This window comes from Sus scrofa, chromosome X (genome assembly GCF_054392235.1).
Source record: "Sus scrofa isolate SSC_HxYL_T2T_F1_AM1 chromosome X, Sscrofa_HxYL_maternal_Yorkshire_Landrace_v2.0, whole genome shotgun sequence".
Lineage (NCBI taxonomy): Eukaryota > Metazoa > Chordata > Mammalia > Artiodactyla > Suidae > Sus > Sus scrofa.
This window is the reverse complement of record NC_139401.1, coordinates 28131138-28155800: the sequence shown is the minus strand read 5'-3', so window position 1 is coordinate 28155800 and position 24663 is coordinate 28131138. Positions and strand designations below refer to the sequence as shown.

Below are 24663 nucleotides of genomic sequence, written 5' to 3'. Positions count from 1 at the left end.
AATGGCAATAAATAATCATCTATCAATTATCACCTTAAATGTCAATGGACTGAATGCCCCAATCAAAAGACACAGAATGGCTGAGTGGATAAAACGGCAAAAACCTTCAATATGCTGCCTACAAGAAACTCACCTTAGGACAAAAGATACATATAGATTGAAAGTGAAAGGCTGGGGAAAAGTATTTCATGCCAATAGACATGACAGAAAAGCAGGAGTTGCAACGCTCATATCAGACAAAATAGACTTTAAAACAAAAGACATAAAGAAAGACAAAGAAGGACACTATTTAATGATTAAGGGATCCATCCAAGGAGAGGATGTTACTATCATCAACATATATGCCCCAAACATAGGAGCACCCAGATACATACAACAAATATTAACAGACATAAAGGGAGATATTGATGAGAATACAATCATAGTAGGAGACCTAAATACCCCCCTCACATCAATGGACAGATCCTCTAGACAGAAAACCAATAAAGCAACAGAGATCCTAAAGGAAACAATAGAAAAGTTAGACTTAATTGATATCTTCAGGACACTACATCCAAAAAAATCAGAATACACATTCTTCTCAAATGCTCATGGAACATTCTCAAGAATCGACCACATATTGGGACATAAAGCGAATCTCAATAAATTTAGGAGCATAGAAATTATCTCAAGTATCTTCTCTGACCACAATGCCATGAAATTAGAAATCAACCATGGGAAAAGGAAAGAGAAAAAACCTACTCCATGGAGACTAAACAACATGCTACTAAAAAACCAATGGGTCAATGAGGAAATCAAGAAGGAAATTAAAAACTATCTTGAAACAAATGATAATGAAGACATAACCTCTCAAAATCTATGGGATGCTGCGAAAGCAGTGCTCAGAGGGAAATTTATAGCAATCCAGGCCTTTCTCAAAAAAGAAGAAAGATCCCAAATTGACAACTTAACCCTCCACCTAAATGAATTAGAAAAAGAAGAACAAAGAAGTCCTAAAGTCAGCAGAAGGAAGGAAATTGTAAAGATCAAAGAAGAAATCAATAAAATAGAGACTCAAAAAACAATAGAGAAAATTAATAAAACCAAGAGCTGGTTCTTTGAAAAGGTGAACAAAATTGATAAACCCCTGGCCAGACTCACTAAAAAGAGGAGAGAAAGAACCCAAATCACCAAAATTATAAATGAAAAAGGAGAAATCACAACGGATACAGCAGAAATACAAAAAACCATAAGAGAATACTATGAACAACTATATGGCAATAAGTTTGACAATCTGGAAGAAATGGACAATTTTCTAGAATCTTACAGCCTGCCAAAACTGAATCAAGCAGAAACAGACCAACTGAACAGACCAATCACTAGAAATGAAATTGAAGAGGTCATAAAATCACTCCCTACAAATAAAAGCCCAGGACCAGATGGCTTCACAGGTGAATTCTATCAAACATATAAAGAGGAATTGGTGCCCATCCTCCTTAAACTCTTTCAAAAGGTTGAAGAAGAAGGAATACTCCCAAAGACATTCTATGAGGCCACCATCACCCTCATTCCAAAACCAGGCAGAGATACCACCAAAAAAGAAAACTATCGCCCAATATCATTGATGAATATAGATGCAAAACTTCTCAACAAAATCTTAGCCAACCGAATCCAACAACATATCAAAAAAATTATACACCATGACCAGGTTGGGTTCATCCCAGGTTCACAAGGATGGTTCAACATACGCAAATCAATCAACATCATACACCACATTAACAAAAAAAAAGTCAAAAATCATATGATCATCTCAATAGATGCAGAAAAAGCATTTGACAAAGTTCAACATCCATTCATGATCAAGACCCTCGCCAAAGTGGGTATAGAGGGAACATTCCTGAATATAATCAAAGCCATTTATGATAAACCCACAGCAAATATAATCCTCAATGGGGAAAAACTGAAAGCCTTCTCACTCAAATCTGGAACAAGACAGGGATGCCCACTCTCACCACTGCTCTTCAACATAGTTTTGGAAGTCTTAGCCACAGCAATTAGACAAACAAAAGAAATCAAAGGCATCCATATAGGAAGAGAAGAGATCAAACTGTCACTGTATGCAGATGACATGATTCTATACCTAGAAAACCCTAAGGACTCAACCCCAAAACTCCTTGAACTGATTAATAAATTCAGCAAAGTGGCAGGATATAAGATTAACATTCAGAAGTCAGTTGCATTTCTGTATACCAGCAATGAAGCATTAGAAAAGGAATACAAAAATACGATACCTTTTAAAATTGTACCTCACAAAATCAAATACCTCGGAATACACCTAACCAAAGAGGTAAAGGACCTATATGCCGAGAACTATAAAACCTTAATCAAAGAAATCAAAGAAGATGTAAAAAAATGGAAAGATATTCCATGTTCCTGGATTGGAAAAATCAATATTGTGAAAATGGCCATCCTACCCAAAGCAATCTACAGATTCAATGCAATCCCTATCAAATTACCCATGACATTTTTCACAGAACTAGAACAAACAATCCAAACATTTATATGGAACAACAAAAGACCCAGAATCGCCAAAGCAATCCTGAGAAACAAAAACCAAGCAGGAGGCATAACTCTCCCAGACTTCAAGAAATACTACAAAGCCACAATCATCAAAACAGTGTGGTACTGGTATCAAAACAGACAGACAGACCAATGGAACAGAATAGAGAATCTGGAAATTAACCCTGACACCTATGGTCAATTAATCTTTGACAAGGGAGGCAAGAACATCAAATGGGAAAAGGAAAGTCTATTCAGCAAGCATTGCTGGGAAACCTGGACAGCTGTATGCAAAGCAATGAAACTAGAACACACCCTCACACCATGCACAAAAATAAACTCCAAATGGCTGAAAGACTTAAATATACGACAGGACACCATCAAACTCCTAGAAGAAAACATAGGCAAAACACTCTCTGACATCAACATCATGAATATTTTCTCAGGTCAGTCTCCCAAAGCAATAGAAACTAGAGCAAAAATAAACCCATGGGACCTCATCAAACTGAAAAGCTTTTGCACAGCAAAGGAAACCCAAAAGAAAACAAAAAGACAACTTACAGAATGGGAGAAAATAGTTTCAAATGATGCAACTGACAAGGGCTTAATCTCTAGAATATACAAGCAACTTATACAACTCAACAGCAAAAAAACCAATCAATCAATGGAAAAATGGGCAAAAGACCTGAATAGACATTTCTCCAAAGAAGATATACAGATGGCCAACAAACACATGAAAAAATGCTCAACATCGCTGATTATAAGAGAAATGCAAATCAAAACTACCATGAGATACCACCTCACACCAGTCAGAATGGCCATCATTAATAAATCCACAAATAACAAGTGCTGGAGGGGCTGTGGAGAAAAGGGAACCCTCCTGCACTGTTGGTGGGAATGTAAACTGGTACAGCCACTATGGAGAACAGTTTGGAGATACCTTAGAAATCTATACATAGAACTTCCATATGACCCTGCAATCCCACTCTTGGGCATCTATCCGGACAAAGCTCTACTTAAAAGAGACACATGCACCCGCATGTTCATTGCAGCACTATTCACAATAGCCAGGACATGGAAACAATCCAAATGTCCATCGACAGAGGATTGGATTCGGAAGATGTGGTATATATACACGATGGAATACTACTCAGCCATTAAAAAAGGATGACATCATGCCATTTGCAGCAACATGGATGGAACTAGAGAATCTCATACTGAGTGAAATGAGCCAGAAAGACAAAGACAAATACCATATGACATCACTTATAACTGGAATCTAATATCCAGCACAAATGAACATCTCCTCAGAAAAGAAAATCAATCATGGACTTGGAGAAGAGACTTGTGGTTGCCTGATGGGAGGGGGAGGGAGTGGGAGGGATCGGGAGCTTGGGCTTATCAGTCACAACGTAGAATAGATTTACAAGGAGATCCCGCTGAATAGCATTGAGAACTATGTCTAGATACTCATGTTGCAACAGAAGAAATGGTGGGGGGAAAAACTGTAATGGTAATGTATACATCTAAGGATGACCTGACCCCCTTGCTGTACAGTGGGAAAATAAAATAAAATTTAATAAAAAATAAAAAAAAAAAAAAAAAAAAAAAAAAAGACTCCCAACAAACAAAACCTCAGGACCAAACTCATTCTTCAGGACTATCATCACCCTGACACCAAAACCAGACAACAATACCACAAAAAAGAAAATTAAAGGCCAATAACACTGATGAACATAAATGCAAAAATTCTCAAAAAATAAGCAAAATAAATCCAAAAATACCCCAGGACTCAAGGGTGGTTCAATATCTACAAATCAGTCAGTGTGATACACTGCATTAACAAATTGAAGAAAATCATATGATCATCTCAATAGATGCAGAAAAAGCTTTTGACAAAATTCAACATGACCATACCACCCAAGGCACTCTTCAAATTCAATGCAATCCCTATCATAATACCCATGGCATTGGTCATAGAAATGGAAAAAAATAATTTTAAAATTTGTATGAAAACACAAGAGCCTGAATAGTCAAAACTATTGAGAATGAAAATAAAGCTGGAGGTATCACACTCCCTGATTTCAAACTATACTACAAAGCTATAGTAATCAAAACATTGCAGTACTGGCACTACAACAGACACAAAGATCAAGGTAACAGAATAGAGAGCCCAAAATGAACCCACACTTACATGGGCAATTAATCTATGACAAGTAGGCAAGAATACAGAATGGAGAAAAGATAGCCTCTTGAAAAACAGTGTTGTGAGGAGTTCCCACTGCAGCTAGTGGGTTAAGGATCCAGCATTGCTGCAGCAGTGCTGTAGGTCACAACTCTTAGTCGGATTCAGTCCCTGACCCAGGAACTTTCACGTGCCATAACAGCAGAAAAAGAAGAAAAAAAATTGTGTTGAGAAAACTGGAGAGCTACATGTAGAAGAGCCAAACTGGACTGCTGTCTCATACCATGCACAAAAATAATTTGAAAATGGACTAAAGACTTAATTATAAAATCTGAAACCATAAAATTTCTAGAATAAAACACATGCAGTACATTGATATCACTTTTTCTAAAAAATTTTTTTTGATCTGTCTCCTCAGGCAACGAAAAGAAAAGCAAAAATAAACAAATGAGACTACACCAAACTAAAAAGCTTTTGCGCAGCAAAGTAAACTATCAACAAAATGAAAAGGCCACCTACCAAATGGGAGAAGATATCTGCAAATGATACCTCTGATAAGGGGTTAATATCCAAAATATACAAAGAACTAACAATTCAACATCAAAAAAATATCCAATTAAAAAGCAGCAGAGGCGCTAAATAGACATTTTTCCAAGGAAGACAAACAGGTAGCCAACAGGTACATGAAAAGATACTTAACATCACTATCAGGGGAATGCAAATCAAAACTAAAATGTCAGGAGTTCCCTTGTGGCACAGTAGGTTAAGGATTCAGCGCTGTCACTGCAGCAGCTTGGGTCACTGCTGTGGTGTGAGTTGAATCCCTGACCCAGAACTTCTACATGCCACAAGTACAGACAAAAAAAAAGGAAAAAAGAGAGAAACACCAGCTATCACCTCACCCCTGTTAGAATGGCTATTACCAGGGGGAAAAAAAAGGAAAAGAAGGAGAAAGAAGGAGGAGAAGAAGAGTAAAGGGAACCCTCATGCACTGATGGTAGGAATGTAAAATGTTACAGCCACTACAGAGAACAGTAAGGAGATTCCTCAAAAATTAAAAATGCAACTACCATATGATCCAGTAATACCACTCTTGGATGCTTATCTTAAAGAAAAAAAAAACTAATTAGGAAATATTTATGCACCTCTATGTTTATTGAAGTATGTACAACAGCCAAGATATAAAAGCAATCTAAGTGCCCATCGACAGATAAATGGATAATGATGATGTGATAAACACACACACACACACACACACACACACACAATGGAGTATTACTCAGCTATTAAAAAGAATGAAAGCTTGCCATTTGTGACAACATTGATTGACCTAGAGTGTATTATGTTAAGGGAAATAAATCAAAGAAGGACAAATAACATATGACTTCACCTGTATGTGGAATCAAAAAACAAAACAAACAAACATAACAAAACAGTTATGCATACAGAGAACACACAGGTGTTTTTCAATAGGGAGGGGGAGCAAAGAAATAGGTGAGGGAGTATAAAAGGTACAAATTTCCAACTGGAAAATAAATAAGTTGGGGTATAAAATGCACAGTGTGGAGAATATTATCAATAACTACATAATATTTTGGTATGGTGACATATTTTAACTAGACTTGTCATGGTCATCAGTTTGAAATGTGTAGAAATATTGAATCACTATATAATGCAATAGCAACTAGCAGTGTTGTAGGTCAATTCTACTTCAAAAACTCAGTCATTCACAGAAAAAGTGACCAAATTTGAGATTGACAGAAGGGGGTGGGGGAGGAGAAATTGGATGAAAGAAGTCAAAAGTTACTAACATGAAGTTATAATTAAATACTGGGGATATAGTGTACAAAATGATAAATATAACTAATACTACTATGTTATATATGAAAGTTGTTAGAGTAAATCCTGAGTTCTCATTAAAAGAAAAAAAAAGTTTGTATTTCTTTAATTTTGTACCTGTATGAGGTAACTGATGTTCACTGAACTGTGATTATGACGTCATGATGTATGTAAAACATATCATTATATAGAACACTTTAAGCATATTCAGTATGGTATGTCATTTTTATCTCAATAAAACTGGAAGAGATAAAAGCTAAGACTTTTCAAAACTACTAACTTTTTCCATTTGTTTGTGAAGTTTTTGTCACTTTAAGTAGATTCCTAAGTATTGTTTCATAATGATCTATGATCCTATGTGACCAAGACTTTTTTAAAACTTCTGATATTTTTGACACAATTCCCAAAAATCAAATTCTAAATGAAGCTTTATTGACCCAGCTTTATAAAAATGAGATGTACTAATTAGGTTTATTTGGTATGTTAAATTACACGGGAAGCATCGTCAAATAAATAATGATAAGCCTTCTTAGGTTATATTGCATAGGTAAATGTTATTAATATAAATTTTTTATAACTTAAATATGTCCTGTTATAACATTATCAATCATAATTCTAGTTATCTAAAAAAAATGCAAGGGCAGGGACCGAACCCGCAACCTCATGGTTCCTTGTCGGATTCGTTAACCACTGTGCCACGACGGGAACTCCGGCACTTTTAAAGTTTTTTGTCATTTACAGAGAATTATTGTTTTACTCTGATGCTTTTACAAATATGTTTCATCTACATGGAATGGACTCTGACACTTAATCTAGAATACAGGCTTCTGATAAACTTTTACATCGTACCATTCAACAGGGTAAGAATTTACAGAACTCTAACAAAGAAACTGACGGCCTCATAAATAGTTAACAAAAGATCGAGGTCAATAATTAATTACATGGGACTGAATGAACTGACGAGGATTACAATTTTGTGACTTTCTGTGTTAAACACTATTTATTCTTTTATGTTTTGCTCTTCCAGATTTAAGGTAACCTCTTCTCGCAAGCAAATTGCTTACAGAAACTTGGTAAAATGTACCTCCGTAAACTAAGATTAAACATTTATCTTCTCCCTACCTGATCCCTTCACAATTCGGGAACTCTTAGTACTTTTTTTTTTTTTTTCCGGTAATATGGTTATTTGCATAAGTTCAATAAGAGTAAGTTCTTATAACTGGAAACAATGCTTATCTTACCAAGGCTTTGACTGCAATGTCCTATTTGGGAGAGACATGCCTCTCAGATATAACCAGACAGGTTGACTTTATAAAGCCAAAAAGATCTTTGAAAAATCCACCCAGTACCTTGTTCACAGGGTTCCCAACCACCTTACCAGGTGAGGGATGAAGGTCATTTCCAGGCAAGTACAGGAATCTAAAGTTATTTGGGGAACTCAACAAGAGAGGAATTTCACCCAACTCCTCTATAGGTACTGCAGGTGAAGTCTATTATCAAGTCCTTGGACTGGCTTTCCTGGCCTCAAGAGACCTTTAAAAGTTTAATCTGTGATTCTTTATAAAAAGTTCCAGCAAAGCAGATTCAAAAGAGCCTACAAGATTGTTATTACACTTAAGTAAACAATCAGTCTAAGTTTATTGAAACTAGACATTTTGAAAACAAATGTCTTTATTTGGCTCTCTTTTGTAGAAATGAGGATGATTTTAGAGAGAAAAATGTTTCAGTAATATACCTCCGTGGATATTAGATTCTAGTGCTATTAACTCTCTTTGAGGTTTTGGTATTCACCTCTAAATTTGACTAGAACCTGAATTCTTCTAGTTTCCTCCACTATTTGGCCATGACTCTCCAAACTAATGTTTCCAGTTTATCTCCCATCCTTTTGACTTGGAATCATGGAAAACTTCAACTGCCATTTTTCCAAAGCCATGCAAGCTAAAATTGGACGACTTGATACAAACTTCAGAGAAATCACTGTGACAGCTCACTTAAAAAATTTCATCCCTGCTGCTTTATGAGCCACTCAGAAAGTTCACCTAAACTTCCAGTGACATCATCAGAGACATTTCGAACTGCAAAAGATGCTGTGACCCTGACATGTAGAAATCTTCAGCTGCCCCCCTCTGGATCTGTTATCTTATTGTGATCCCAACTGCAACGAGTTATACTAATCATTGCTATAATTTGTTCTTTCTTTGTTATTTTTAAACTGTTTATGCCTTGTATCTCTCACTACTATATACTATGACACCCTTCACAGGAATAATGACAACTTGACGTCTGGAAATGACTGACCATCCCTATATGAAGATCTCCTAATGAAGATCCAGGAACTTATATCTTGAACATCACCTAAGATTCACTTCCTAGATGGCTCCTTGTTGCTTCAACAGGGCCATAAACTCTCTAAAAGCATACCTCCCCTGCAATCACCTCTTTCTCTCCTCCGTGGAACATGACTCTCTGAGAATGAGACTTCCCAGCACCAAGTAAGTCGATGTTAATGACATATAACCAAATGGTTGATCAAAGATGCTTTCCCAAGAAAAATCTCAATCAAAAGGGAGAAATGTAAAAGGAAAAATCAAAATGAAGTCGGTATTAAGAGAGTTCTATAAAATGGAGCCAGGAGGCCATGGAGGAAGTATAACATGTGCACCTGTCAGCCTAGATGGAATCTGAGCATGTGAGCACCCAATGTCCTACTCAAGATACTTATCAGATCTTAACCATAAAATAACTTGCAATACCTTAAGGACAAATTTTTCCTAACTTGCGCCAAAGTCAATCATAATTCCTACCAGGCAACTTTGACAACCTTGTGGCTTTTGTCTTCATAAGCCCCTGACTTTTCCTGTTCCCCAGAACACTCATTTGGTTTTACCTGACTCTGCATGTCCTGAACTACAATTCTTAAGAGCCCAAATAAAGCTATTTGTTCTTTGCAGCCTCAATACTGACAATCCATCAGGTCCGTATTACTACAAGTCTCTGAAAGTCAAGTCATTTCTAGCATCAATAATGTCTCCAAGCTCACCTTTTAATTCCCTGCACTAAAATTAACTCATTGCTATTTTTCCATTCTCTGTAACTTTTGGGGCTATATTTTTAGTTATGTCACTTTACCCACAACCATCTCCTTTACACTTCCAGCCATCCTTAATTCTAACACGTCATATTCCCTATTACTGTTTCTAATAAATGCCTGGGCTAGCTCACTTTCAGAAGCCTGGAATAAAGGAGCACTTAAGAACAGTTTGTTGAATAAATGATTCAGCATTATGAATATATATTTATCTACAACACAGATAAAGTGTGTTGGACAAAGTCCATCTTTGTTCCACATAATACAGGAAGGTAATTTTTATGAGTGTTTCCTGATTGTCAAGTATGTGTCAAGCACTTACGTTTCCTCACTTAATCCTCTTACCAACTGTGAGAAAGAATGAGTATTATGATTATCTTCATTTTATAAAAACGCAAAACAGGCACAGGGAAGTTAAGTAACCAGTTCACTCATATAACATGAAGAACTTCAGTTCCAGAAATGTTTTAGAACTAATTTCATGACCATACCATGCAGTATATTGAAGAGACCTTGGTAATCAAAGGATATCATGACAGACAATAAGCAGTTTCCAAAGCAAGCATTTGACGAAGAGACCTTCAACTAGAAGAAATAGTGAACTCCAAGAATGCACTATTTGACCATTTGAAATCTAGGACTAGGGATTTATGACATTAAGTCAATCATCCAATGCACACTTACTGGTTATAGCTACTATGATTCATACATAAAGCTGGGGACACAAAACTGAATAGGAAAAAAGTTCTTTTAGATATCCAGCCTGGGATCAAGTAGTACTGCTGAGTTATGGCTAGAAAGAAGCCCCTTTAAAAACTTTTACACATAAAAAGATGCTCAACATCATTATTACAGAAATGCAAGTCAAAACTACAATGAGGTACCACCTCACACCAGTCAGAATGGCCATCATCAAAAAGGCTACAAACAGTAAATGTTGAAAAGGGTTTGAAAAAAAGGGACCTCTTACACTGCTGCTGGGAATCTAAGCTAGTGCAACCACTATGGAGAACAATATGGAGGTTTCTCAAAAAACTAAATATAGAACTACCATATGATCCAGAAATTCCACTCATGGGAATATATCCAGCGACAACCATAATTTGAAAAGATACACACTCCAATGTTCACTGCAGTGCTATTTACAACAGCCAATACATGGACGAAACCTAAATGTCCACTGGCTGAGGAATGGATCAAGAAGATATGGTACATACATATAATGGAATTTAATCAGCCATAAAAAATGCCATTTTCAGCAACACAGATGGATCTAGAGATTGTCATACTAAGTAAGTCAGAGAAAGACAAATATCATATGATATCACCTATATGTGGAATCTAATAAAAATGATACAAAAGAACTTATTTATAAAACAGAAACAAACTCACAGATTTCAAGTCCAAAAAGTATGGTTACTATATGGGAAACTATGGAGGGGAGAAAGGAATTAGGAGGAAGGGAATATCATATACATACTACTGTATAAAATAATTATTACATTTAGAATGGATAAGCAATGAGGTCCTACTGTATAGCTCAGAGAACTATATTCAATCTCCTGCGACAGAACATGATGGGAGACAGTATGAGAAAAAAAATATATATATATGTATATGTATGACTGGGTCACTTTGCTGTACAGAAGAAATTAACCCAACACTGTAAATCAAGTATACCTATATGGGAAAAAAGAATAGATATATGTATAACTGATTCAGTTTGCTGTACACCTGAAACTAATACAACACCCTAAGTCAACTATATTCCAATAAAAAATTTAAAAAAAAGAATTTCTATAGCTATTCTCCAGCCATCCCAAATAAATATACAATTTAAGTAAAAACCGAGAGACTCCCACTCTTCAAGGCAAGTTGCTCCCCCCCATATTCAAACAGCTCCCCAAGCATCACTTACATACAAAGAAATTCTAAGGATTCCAAAGCTTAAGGTTGGGGGTCACAATATCAATCACCAGGAGAGGAGGGGTCATATCTGCATTCACCAGAAAAATGTTCAGAACCAGGTGTATGAGAGAACCAGAAAGGGATAGAATCACAGACATGGAGGGAACAAACAGGTGTTCTCAGTAATAAGAGGGAAATGCAGTTACTAAGACCAGGGCAAAAGGTCCAAGTTAAGCAGTCAGCTCTGGATGAAGATCTAAGCAAAAAAACAAAGGTGAAACAATGTCGCCCTACAAAGTTGTCCATGCTGTGTTATTTTACTTTGACAGTAGGTTTTGTTTTAGTTTAGAGTTGCAATACAAACCCACAAAACATGAGACTTATACTTAAGACTCAGGTAGACCCAGTTTGTGACCTATTTTACAAAAATTATTTTACAGGGTTAACAGTATTGTAAATCTAGGTAAGATGCTAATTAGTCACCATAACTATCTTGGATAGTAGCACTGTCTATTTCCCAAATGTATTTTTTTATAAAGGTAATTCACTAGGTATCATAGCCCAATAATGATTCCATTCAGTCGTCGGAATTAAAAAAAAAATGGCCATCTTCAAAATAGGTACTCATTTCTTCAATATTTATAATGAATTTAAAATTATGTCTAAAAATAAAGTATAACCAACTCGGCAACAGAAATAATAAATACCTTTATACTACAATAAAGCTAATTCAAGATGTAAATTGTTAACATAAAACAGGCTTAGAAAACAATTACTATATACATAAGCAGTACTGGTAAAATTTAGCCCCCAATACATGGTGGAATTAAATCTACTTTCTCTTGGAAAGGCATACCGACAGAATAAAGTCACAAAAATATTTACCAACATTAATTAGCAACTTCTTATAGTTATGTAGCAAGCAAAGCCAGGTGAAAGTGAAAATAAATCAGTATCACCTGTTTGATAGACCGTTTTCGTTCAAAACAACTGATTTTTCAACTGGATACCTTTTAAAACAAACTCAAAGCGATAGGACCAAAATAAGTAACTTTTTTTTCAGATTAGAAAGGTTTAATGTATATGTGTGCATATTCCCTCACACTATACTACCTTTTTAAACTTAATATAGCGTTAAATACAGAGCAATAAATTCAGCTTGCGAAAGAAAAATTTTCTTTAAAAACTATCCACTTTACTTTGTACTTTGAAATGGATTAATTACATTCTTAGAAATTCAACTCTCTTCACGTTTTCTTCTTGGGTTTCCTCTTTGACAATTCTATAATACCAAAAAACAGGTCTCCCCCATAGCCATTATATTCAGCAGACTGTTAAATTATTTCCATTGGCCCAGTTAACAAATAAGGGGGGTCCACTGCTTCTTTCCAGCAAGATCTAAACCCACACAGGCAGCAATTGGGCTGCATGGCTGTACCTTTACGGAATTTCTCGCTAGATATCCTGGCGCACCATAAAGAAAGCATTTCTTAGCAAGTATTGCAGCGTTCCAGTTTTGGAGATACTTACCCCTAACCGGGAGCAGGAACCCAGGCTCACAGCAAGACACCCTATGGACCTCGCAGAACTGTCTGCAGGACAAGTGGGGGAGCGCAGGAGAGCGCGGGAGAGCGCGGGAGAGCGCGGGCCTGCGTGGGAGAGCGTGGGCCTGCGTGGGAGAGCGTGGGCAAGAGCCGGGAGAGCGCATGCGTGCTCCCCAGCTGCCGCCACTCAGGTCTGTTCTTTTCACATTCCCTCCCACTTCTATGACCTTTGCAGGTGTGGAAAGTAATCTTCTTGGGCAGAATTACTTTTGTGTACTTTTTCAAATGACTTTTGTTGCTTATGAAGTATCACTTGTAAATAGGATTGCCAGATTTGGGAAATAACAATACAAGACCCCCAGTGTAATTAATATTTCAGGTAGCAAAAGACGAATTTCTTTCGTAGAAGCATACTCTTTATTTGGCGCATACTTATACTAAAAAAATAATTCCTTGTTTTTCATCTGGGCGTCCTGTATTTTATCTGGTAAAGCTACCTCTCAAGTAAGGGTCTTGTTAAAAAGCATAGATGTTTGTAATTATGGATTTTTCATAACCAAAAAATCTTGTTTGGAAACAGGGTCTCAGGTTCTTGGTTGACCACACTGCTTTGCAATCTCAGCGGTCTGAGTGTATTTGTAGAACAGACTTGCGCAGTGAGGTAATGTTACCTGTGCTTTATCAGAGTACATGCATGGTTCTTGAAATTTATTCTAATAAATGTTTAACTAGTTCAGTGGATCAAATAGATATTTTATCGCCAAATTAAATGTCTCTCTCTAAAAAGCAAATGGAAATAGGTACATATTCATGGCATATAATTTTACCAACACACAAAAAAACCATCTGAAGACCTGATTGACATTCTACAGGTGGCCTGCAGCTCTGCTTTTGCCTTGTTATTTGGGAGGCCCTAGGGAGCTGCCTGCTTCACCTCACAGGAGCTATAACCTCGTGTCGTGGCAACAAGCCTAACAAGTGCAGTTTTCTGATTTCTGCGCAAAAGTTCATTCAATCTTCCTGATACAGTAGTGAATCAGGGCAGAAGATAGCTTACAGGTGATGAGCCTGTGGTGGAGAAGTGGGTTTTGAGGCAGGGACAATACACAGTCTTGGATGAACTCCACAGGAAAGGGTAGAAAAACCAAGGGAAGGCAAAGACAAACAGTACCATTGTTCACACTTAAAAGATTAAGTCTCGGGTATGACTGGACAAAGTAAGCAATATGGAATCACCTTGGGGGAGATCAAAAAGAAAATTCAGAAGAGCTAAAAGAGACATGTAACCACATGTCACCAATGTAAGCCAAGGATGGTTAGACAGAAATAGCCCCCTGCAGATATTTTTGACAGTTACTCCAAATAAAATCTTATTTTCTGAATCCACAATGCAGTCTTTATTCTCGTCATATTTTTCCAAGTCACAGTACTTGCATAGATATAAATATGGAAATTGAAAGTATTTTCCTTCATGTTCAGAAATTTTAAAAGATACATTTTTAGATGGATGACAGTTCAACTCAAAGCACTGAGTTTTGGGGGACAGTTACCATGTAAAAATCGAGGTGTTCCCTATGTATTTATACTTTGTATTTTGTTTTAAAAATTTAGTTACATTTGAATGCACTTGATTTATTGTCTTCTATATTAGTATAGAAAAAAACAGGAAATATCACTATAATTATGCATACTTTGCAATGATTAGGCATTTAATATACAATGAGATATTTGCTAGGGAAGTATGTCTACCATTAGAACAGAGAACAGGCTCCAGGGTTATGTCAAGCTGCAAAGAGATATGTATGCGAATGAATTCTCAGGCTCATTAATCATTTTTATACTTGAAGTGCTAAACTGCTAATGTTACACTGAGAGTGAAAATGAAGTAATTAAGGAGTTTAATAGCTACAGTCTTTTGAGGGGAAAACAAGTTGATAATGCTTCTTTTAATATGTTACATAAATTGGATTTTTTGTTAAATTGCAAAAACCAGGTTCATCTATTGTGCAGCTTCCAATGACACAAATCATTTGATTATATTTGTGTATGAGGTCAACAGACAGCTATGTGAAGGCAGTTCACTAAAGGATCACATTTGTAAGAGGAAGTCTGTGTTACCAAAAGCACAGAAGCACCTATCAGGTTCTCACCTTTTTCCTTTTGATGTTCTAAAGCACTACTTCTCAAATTTTCTGTAGTGAAGAATCACTTTTTGTTCCTTTGTTCTCCATTCACCACAGATAAATTCTTTTGTAAAATACAATGCCAATTACTTGAAAACTGAAACCAAAAGACATAAAAAAATACTAGCCTGTTATTGAATTGCTGGATTCAATAGACATAACATTAATCAGTCACGTTTCCATAAAAGTTTCCAAGGGGGAAGGAGTGGGATGGATTGGGAGCTTGGGGTTAATAGATGCAGACTATTGCTTTTGGAATGGATTAGCAATGAGATCCTGCTGTGTAGCACTGGGAGCTATGTCTAGTCACTTATGATGGAGTATGATAATGTGAGAAAAAAGAATGTATACATGTATGTGTAACTGGGTCACCATGCTGTACAGTAGAAAAAAAATGTATTGGGGAAATAGAAATTAATTAATTTAAAAAAATTTTTTTAAAGTTTCTAATGGCCTAACCTCGATTACCCCACAGACCCAGAAATAGTGTGAGGACTCACTGGTTAAGGCACACTGCTCTAAAAGTAGCAGTCTGGGGAGCAGGGGTTTGGTCAAACACTGAGGCCAAATAATATAAGGGCTTCATGCTCAGGTCACTTGCAGGCTAAGGACATCAGGGAGGATCTACTACCCTGGGTAAGCCTCCTGCTCCCATTCTGAAGGACTGTGAATTATCTCAGTAGAAGTAAGAACTTCTCATGGCTAAGCATCTCTGTTCGGCCCCTTTCATTGGAATTTGCTTCTTTCTTGCTTAGTAACTCTAAATGCATTTTGCCCATTCTTCCCCTTTCCTTTTCTTCCACTTTTTTTTCTTCTTCCCTTTTTGGAGGCATTTTCATGCATTTTTTAAAAATGTGACCTTCACTGTAAATCAACTATACTTTAATAATTTAAAAAAAACATATGACCCTGGAGATGAGTAGAACTGGGTTTCAATTGTACACCACTACATTCCGAATATGAGAAGGCAGACCAGGAACTCAATCCTGCTAAGTCAGGATTTATTATCTGTTAAATGGCAACAATATAATCCTTCATGTAGTATGAATGAGATTCTAAAGTTAGATAAAAGGGCATAACAGGTACTCATCAAATGCTGCTCAACTCCTCAATTCCTTCCTTCCCTGGTTATTTTTGAGTGTCGAAGAGAGAATGCTGTGTTGTTATATGTGAAAGTTAATGTATTAGCAGTTATGCTTGCAGCTTATAAACATGACTCTTCTCAGAAAATTATTTAAATAAAGCCAAACAATCAACCAACAAACCAGATAAACAACTGAAATTATGACATCTTTTTCCCTCTTCCATATAACAGTCATATTCTCCACAGTGGCCCAAGCCAGAGTCCTGGGAGTCAAACTCACATGTACCCCAATTCCAAGGGTCACCAATGCCATAAATTATTCCTTCCAAATGCTTATCATATCCATTTCTTCACTTTTGCCCTCCAGCCACTACTTTAATTCTTTTCTGAGATCTTGAAACTGATCCACCTGTATCTTTTCCCATACCGGTGCAATCTATCACCTTCAACATTGCTCTCAGAAGGCTCTTTGTAAAAGAAAAAGCCTCCTCAAGTCAGTCTCCTGCTTGAAACTTTCCCCAGAGGCTCACTCACTGTGATGTATGGGGAAAAGTTCAGAAGATAACATTTGGACTGTTAGAGCTCACAGAGTTCTTAAACAAACTCAAAATTAGTGAAGAACAGCTTCCCTATAGTAGCCACGCCCAAGACACATCCCCCAGATCCTGCCATCATCCAGCATCTAAAGGGTTAACACTTGGTAGAGTGAAGAAACAGACCTCCCACCCTCCAATTATACTGTCCTGATAGGTGATCACCCAGTCTTACCATTGGAAATTATTTTGAATATCTCTCCATCTTATAAATCCTTCATTAGCTAGCCTTGGAGTTCTTTTCTCTTTCCAAATGGTAAAAGTGGTATGTGGTCCTTTTCCCTGTCCTTTTGGCTCATGCCACACTAATAAGTGTATGGCACAATTTGACATAACGGTGATATTTGAAGATAAAGTGAGGCTTTTTAGTCATCAAACTCAAAAGTGCACAGATAAATCAAATAACATTATAGATTATACAATGTTCTTTGCTCATCAAAACATTTTATTCTAATATATCCAGTGGGTATCATGTATGAATTGGTTTTCCTTTCTTATTATCAACTTGTCTTCTGTTTTGCCTATTAAATTCTTAGTAATTTTTATAGTTTGATGATAGAAATAATGTTCATTTCATATCTATCTCCTAGAGTTAGTATAGTAGGAACTGGTGTCTTTTTACATATAAACGTGGAATATTATAATTATAAAAATTTAGCCTATTTAAAAGATTTTTTCACTGCAATTAATTTAGTGTAATATATATTATTAAACCTCCTCAGCGATCCATTTAATTTCAAGATTACTTGCTATAATAAATCCCCACTATGTAAAAATATTTGAAATTGAACACGACCTTAATCAATTAATAAATTGTCAGCATTTACTTGTCAATGCACATGTATATGAACTTTCATATTAGCTAGACTTTGTTACAGAAATGCTAATTTTCTCTTTTCTTTTGAATGACATAGTAGTTACCCTCAGCTAAATTTTATTTTCATGCATCAATTGCATATTAATCTTCAACATATGTATGGCACTCTATGTGATTAGGTAGACTTTGTCAAAGAAATGCTAGTATTTTTAATTTTGTTTTAAAGACAAACTTGCCTTCCTCAATTGAACTTATTTTTATATATCGATTCCATATTTGACTTAAGATATAGATGACTGGTTTTCCTGTAAGACAGAAGCAGACTTAAACACAGGAAACTTAAACCAGTCTAGACTTGGAGCTGAGTATAAATCACAGCAACTTTTTTGGTAATATAGAACATTTTAGGATGGAAAGAGGCCAAGGTGTACATTTAGGTCTGGCCCACCTTTGAATTATAAATATTATTACAGCCTACTCTGCTTTCTCCCCAACCTCTTCTTGCCAAAACTATTTTTAAATTATACTTGTAATACTTTCTTTTGCTGGCCTAGCTGACTTATTCTGTGTTATCCATTCCTAGTGTGATGACTCTCCTTATGTTTTTTTGTGACTTTTCTTTGATATAACCTGGTGGTGTCTGCTGGCAGTTGACATTTGCTCAAATAGTTAGGATTACCCATCATATCTATTCCTTAAGAACTATACAGATATGAAATAATCCCTTCTTAATCTCTTCATTCTCAAAGTATATAGTTCTAAAATTTCCTATTTTCTCTGTTTAACTATGTTCTTGAATATGAATACTTTTACTCAATGTCTTGTCTGTCATTTCTAAAATAAATTTATAATAAACCAATTTGAGTATTTCATATCTAATATTTCATCTAACTTCACCATGTATTTCTTTCACCCAATATAAAATTTAGCTTTTCTATTTTAAGGAAAAAATCCATGGGGCCTTCAGGAATAAATATTCTTACTTCTTATCTAAAATACCTTTTATTTAATGAGTAAGTTTTTAAAACAGTGGAGGAGTAAAACAAATAGCACATAGCCCTTAAATCTGTTATAAAACTGTCACACTACTAGATCTTTTAAGAAATCAAAAGAGGGAGTTCCCATTGTGGTGCAGTGGAAACAAATCCGACTACGAACCATGAGGTTGCGGGTTCGATCCCTGGTCTAGCTCAATGGGTTAAGGATCCAGCATTGCTGTGAGCTGTGGTGTAGGTCACAGACTCAGCTTGGATTCTGCATTGCTGTGGCTGTGGTGTAGGCCGGCAGCTACAGCTCTGATTAGACCCCTAGCCTGGGAACCTCCATATGCCTGCCACTAGTGTGGCCCTAAAAAGGACCAAAAAAAAAAAAAAAAAGAAAGAAATCAAAAGTAGCTGAATGCACTAGAGATGCATTATATATCCTGGGCATGCCATGAGAAAAAAGAAAAACTAGATCATTTAAACTTAGTTGCAACTCCATACTCCCCCCACACACAGATAGAGAGAGAGAGAGAGAGAGAGAGAGAGAGAGAGAGAGATATCATCCGCACTCTGCTTTGGAATAGGAGAGGTTTTACAGGTAAGGTGTTAACAGAGTGGTTTTCCCCTCACACAGATAACTAAAAGCCAAGCTGCAACAATGCAGGTAAGGATATTTCCCCTCCCCTCAACCTCTCCATCATCTCAAATGCAGAGCACTGATCCTCACGATTAAATCATTTTTTTCTGGACAAAATCTGTACTTTTAACCAAGTGTCCCAGGTGATTCTGACCTGACATACAATGATTCATATCTTCATTTTTCTACCACATTTTTCCTTCTCCAGTGAGGAATGGAAAGGATTGAATGCTTAAATTCTTTGCTAATGCCTTAAAACATCTTTAAAAGCCATGCTATAAATAGGTAGGCAGATTTTAAGAAAATATGCTGAAAAGAAATTGAGGAAAATAAGACACATTTGGGAGACACAGAAGTTCATTCATTCAACAAATGTTTCTGGAGCAGCCAGTAAGTATCAGGTACTTTGCTCAGTGCTGGACATACAAAAGTATAACACAATATCTTCATCATCCACAGAACTCAGTCTTGCAAAAGAGAGACCTAAAATAGTTAAATTTCTAACACAAAATTGTCCATATAAGAAAAATTTAGACAATTTTTTTCAGCATGGTATAAAGGAGGTAGATAAATTTTACTTCCCCAAATTCCATTCTTATTGGTTCTCTTCCCCAAAGTGCCAGAAATCATAAAATCTCCAGCCAGTCTCTTACCTACATGAAAACATTTGTGAACACCAAACTTCATCTTCTAGTTCAAGTTGACTCATAACCCTGAACTCCAATTTCTTAGCTCTCTTAGAAGTATTTATTCCATCTTACCTGTATGCGCAGAGTTCTAGCACAAGTAAGGACAAGAATAGAGGAGTTGTATTTAGATAAATATCAAAGTTGTATGTTTCAAATATCTGACTACCCTAATTTATCAAGTCAGACTTCTCAGCCTTTTTATGCCCCTGTGAGTGTTACACAAGCTGATACTTACAAACACTTGGCTATTTTATTAAAGAAAACAATCCTTGAAATTTGAAATCAAACGCTATATAAATGTCCATCTATTTAATACTTCTTTAGTTCAATTTCCATTTGAAACTCATTTTGGCAAAATACTTAAGTCCTTTATACTGAAAATCTCTGTTTCTCTTCCCTCAGTTTCATTTCTTCTCCCCTATTATCAGCCTATATGTTCATATGTTTCCAGAATATTTATGGAAGAAATAATACAGGCCAAGCTCTCTAAATATGAATTTCACTAGAGTCAGGCAAAATAGAAAAGAAATGGCAAAAGTGACATTTCTGTATCCATCTTTGTTCCAGTGAAGAAAATTTAAGTACAAACATCCTGAACTATGAACCACTCAGAGTTCACTTCTACCATTAGAAGTTACACAGATTCAGGAGTTCCCGTCGTGGCGCGGTGGTTAATGAATCTGACTAAGAACCATGAGGTTGCGGGTTCAATCCTTGCCCTTGCTCAGTGGGTTGACGATCCAGCTTTGCCATGAGCTGTGGTGTGGGTCGCAGACCCGGCTCGGATCCCGCGTTGCTGTGGCTCTGGCGTAGGCTGGCAGCTACAGCTCGGATTAGACCCCTAGCCTGGGAACCTCCATATGCTGCAGGAGCAGCCCAAGAAATGGCAAAAAGACAAAAAAAAAAAAAAAAGTTACACAGATTCAAATGTACAAATATTATACATTCCATATATATGTGTGTTATATATATAGATATAGATAGATACAGGTCTTTTGTCTTTAGGGCCACTCCCATGGCATGTGGAGGTTCTCAGGCTAGGGGTCTAATCAGAGCTGTTGCTGCAGAGCCACAGCAAGGCCAGATCTGAGCTGCGTCTGTGACCTACACCACAGCTCACAGCAACACTGGATCCTTAACCCACTGAGCTAGGCCAGAGATCGAACCTGCAACCTCATGGTTCCTAGTCGGATTCGTTTCTGCTGCGAAGATGGGAATTTCTATACATTCCATATTATCCATTTATTTAACCTCAAACTGAAATGCAAATTCATTAGGTATCATAGCAGGGCTAGAGGTAGCAATAGGGGGCAGTGCGGTCAGAAGAGCAGGATCAGAGAAGAGCCTGCTTGAGTGTGCGGTGTCTGAGTGGGACACTGAAGAATGAGAATGACAAGGGAGGAAAGGGAAAACGACAGCAAGAGTCTGTGCCAGAAAGCAGAAAATTCTTTTCTTTTCTTTTTTTTTTTAATGGAGGTTCCCAGGCTAGGGGTCCAATTGGAGCTGCAGCAACCGGCATATGTCACAGCCACAGCAAGGAGGGATCCAAGCCATGTCTGGGACCTACACCACAGCTCAGTAATGTTGGGTCCTTAACCCACTGAGTGAGGCCAGGGCTTGAACCCGAAACCTCATGGTTCCTAGTCAGATTGGTTAACCACTGAGCCACGACGGGAACTTCAGAAAATTCTTGACATCGGCAGCAACTGGATTACTAACTGGCTTGACATCCTATCCTGCAATTTACTTTCCTAAATGCCTGATATTTTTTTTCCTGTAGAGTTTTGACAAAACCCTAATTCCACATCATGACCAAGTGTCTGTTTCAAAGAAATTAGGAACATGACCCAGTATTAATTTAGTCTAAGTTTATATCTGGCCTTCATCTTCAAATACTCTGTCTTGGTTTCCAATTTGCTTTAAAGTTATCTTCCTTTTTTTCTAGAAGTATTCAGCAGTCATTGGACCTCAAGAAGCATTCATCCCAATGAAATTCACTGAATTTTAAAGTTCCTTGTTTTCTTTCATTTCCTTTCAATATAAAATGTGCATGTGATATTGCTGCTCTGGAAGGAAGATTACGGTCTTCTCTTTAGTAACCTCCTTCAGTTGGGGACTGAAAACGTGTACCCTTCAACCAACTCTTGATATAAATGATGCAAAAACAGTGTTAGCCTTTGGTTGATTTGTTAGTCTCCATCAGAAATTTTATTTTCAGGGAGTTCCCATCATGGCCCATCAATAGCGAACCCAACTAGGATCCATGAGGATGTGGGTTCAATCCCTGACCTCACTCAGTGAGTTAAGGATGTGGCATTGCCAGGAGCTGTAGTGTAGGTCACAGATGTGGCTTGGATCCCAAGTTTCTGTGACTGTGGCATAGGTCAACAGCTGCAGCTCTGATTTGACCCCCAGCGTGGGAACTTCCATATGCCGTCCATGTGGCACTAAAAAGCAAAAAAAAAAAAAAAAAAAAAAGTATTTTCAAATCTTTGCTTATATGCTATAATTAACAGAAATATATGTATTTTAATGATCTATTTATCATCACAAATCACTAGGAAGTATTTGTTTGGTATTCTTTTTATTGATAAGAACATCAAAAGGCTTTATTTTTTCAGAGTTTAGAGTAAGAGATGTAATACTGAGAAATATTAGTAGGCTTTGTCAATGCTATTATTCTAGGATTAATTTTTAGCCATTTTTATTCTTTTTTTTTTTTTTTACAATGTTGATAGTGTTAAAATACACTGCACCAAAGTATCTCGCTGGTAAGTATTTTTACCACCTGAACTTTTCTTACAGGAAATGATTTCCCAGTTTCATCTGCTATTCCTTTTCAAGGATTTCTTATATAAGAGTGTATGTCAGGTTAATTTTTCTGGCTTCATTTCATGTAGACCAAGGTCATGAGTTTAATTTCTTTGCAGGCAGTTCAGTCTTTTAAAAAGGAACTAAATTTGGTCCCAAACAGACCTGATTTTCTATCTTGACTCCTCCACCCCCATCCCAACCCCACCACACCCTATTCCCAGGTGCCCTGTTCTGTCTGGGCCCAAAACCCATTCAATCAGATTTACTGTAAAACATAATTCTCCCTATAAACCCCTAAAAACTAAAATTCACCCAGTATTATGGGTTTACTTATACTTTCTTCTGGGTCAAGTTAAGGCATTTAGACAGATTTCTTGATTTTTATGAGCCTCAGTTGCCTCATCTCTAAAGATTTTTTTAAAACAGGGTCCTTGTGACTCCTAAGTATGTCAAACATCAAGGGTAGTGTCTGGCACTTACTAACTGCTGACCAAATGTTAACACTTTCCTTTCCTGTGCCTGATATTTTTTAGCATCTATGGAACAAATAGATGACGAATTCATAAATTGCTGGCATAATCTTGGTAGGAATCAATCACACTCCATTCAGAATTGTCTCCTCCCCCAAATACAGCTCTTGTATCCCAAGTGTATTATTTTCTATGAGTCAAAATTTAAAAAATAGTACATATTTAAAATGATTTATGTGTATTTAAGGAAAAGCATTTAATCTGCCCCATAAGCTTTATATGACTATAATAAAAAATAGTGGAAGGTTTTTTTTCACTAAAAGTATTTTATAAATCAGGATAATAATACCTACCTCATAGATTTTTTGCTAAAAATAAATAGGTTAATAAATGTAAAGCAATTAGTACAGTGTAGTACACAAAACTAAGTCCTTAATAACAGGTAACTATTACTATGTTTAAAAGGGCTTTGGGTTTATTTATTTAGGAAGTACACCAAATTATAGAACATGGAACAGTTTGAAAAACAACAGAGATTGTAAGCCTGAGAGATAGCGACAGTGTGAGATGCAGAGAGAAAGAGTAAGAGAAAAGAAAGTTTCCATTTTAACTATATAGAATAGGAACTATTCACTCCTGGCCTTTGCTCCAGCTAGCTGAATGACTTTGGGCCATTTGAGCCTCCTCTCTTCCCCCTAACCCTTAGGATGCTTCATTTCAGCATTCACAAAACATTTGCTGAGCGCAGTCCTAAACATGGTGAGCTTTAATATGATGGCAGATATAAAAGTGATCTGTACATTCCAAAACACTATCCAAACAAATCCAGGTTCCTGTGTTTTGTGAGACTTGGATAAAATGGGCTCCCATTTTGTCTGCCTGACAGAGTTTGGATTTAATGCTCTGATCCTGAGAAGCCTAAGGACACTAAAAACATATCATACCTGCTACATGCATCCCTATGTTCATTGCAGCACTTATTCACAATAACCAACACATGGAAACAACCTAAATGTCCATAGACAGATGAATGTATTAAGAAGATGTGGTACATATACACAAAATACTACTCAGCCATAAAAAGAAGGAAATAATGCCATTTGCAGCAACATGGATGCAACTAGAGATTCTCATACTAAGTCAGAAAGGGAGGGATAAATATTATATATTTCTTATATGTAGAATCTAAAATATGTCACAAATGATCCTATCTAAGAACAGAAATAGGCTCATAGACATGGAGAACAGAACTGTGATTGCTAAGGAAGAGGGAGGGAATGGAATGGACTGG

At 36.6% G+C, this 24663-nt stretch overlaps 1 protein-coding gene across 2 annotated transcripts in view; it reads right to left on the bottom strand.

The window, feature by feature from the left end:
* The window catches only part of IL1RAPL1 (interleukin 1 receptor accessory protein like 1), a 1404779-nt gene that overhangs the window by 1313127 nt on the left and 66989 nt on the right, over positions 1–24663 (bottom strand). Inside the window, exon 1 of one of the 2 annotated variants that reach the window (XM_021080210.2) lies at positions 13089–13152. The exons of the other annotated variant lie outside the window; for it this stretch is intronic. The gene's annotated coding sequence lies outside the window, so the exon portion shown is untranslated. Of the gene's footprint in view, positions 1–13088; positions 13153–24663 lie in introns of those variants that run through there. 2 annotated transcript variants of the gene reach the window in all.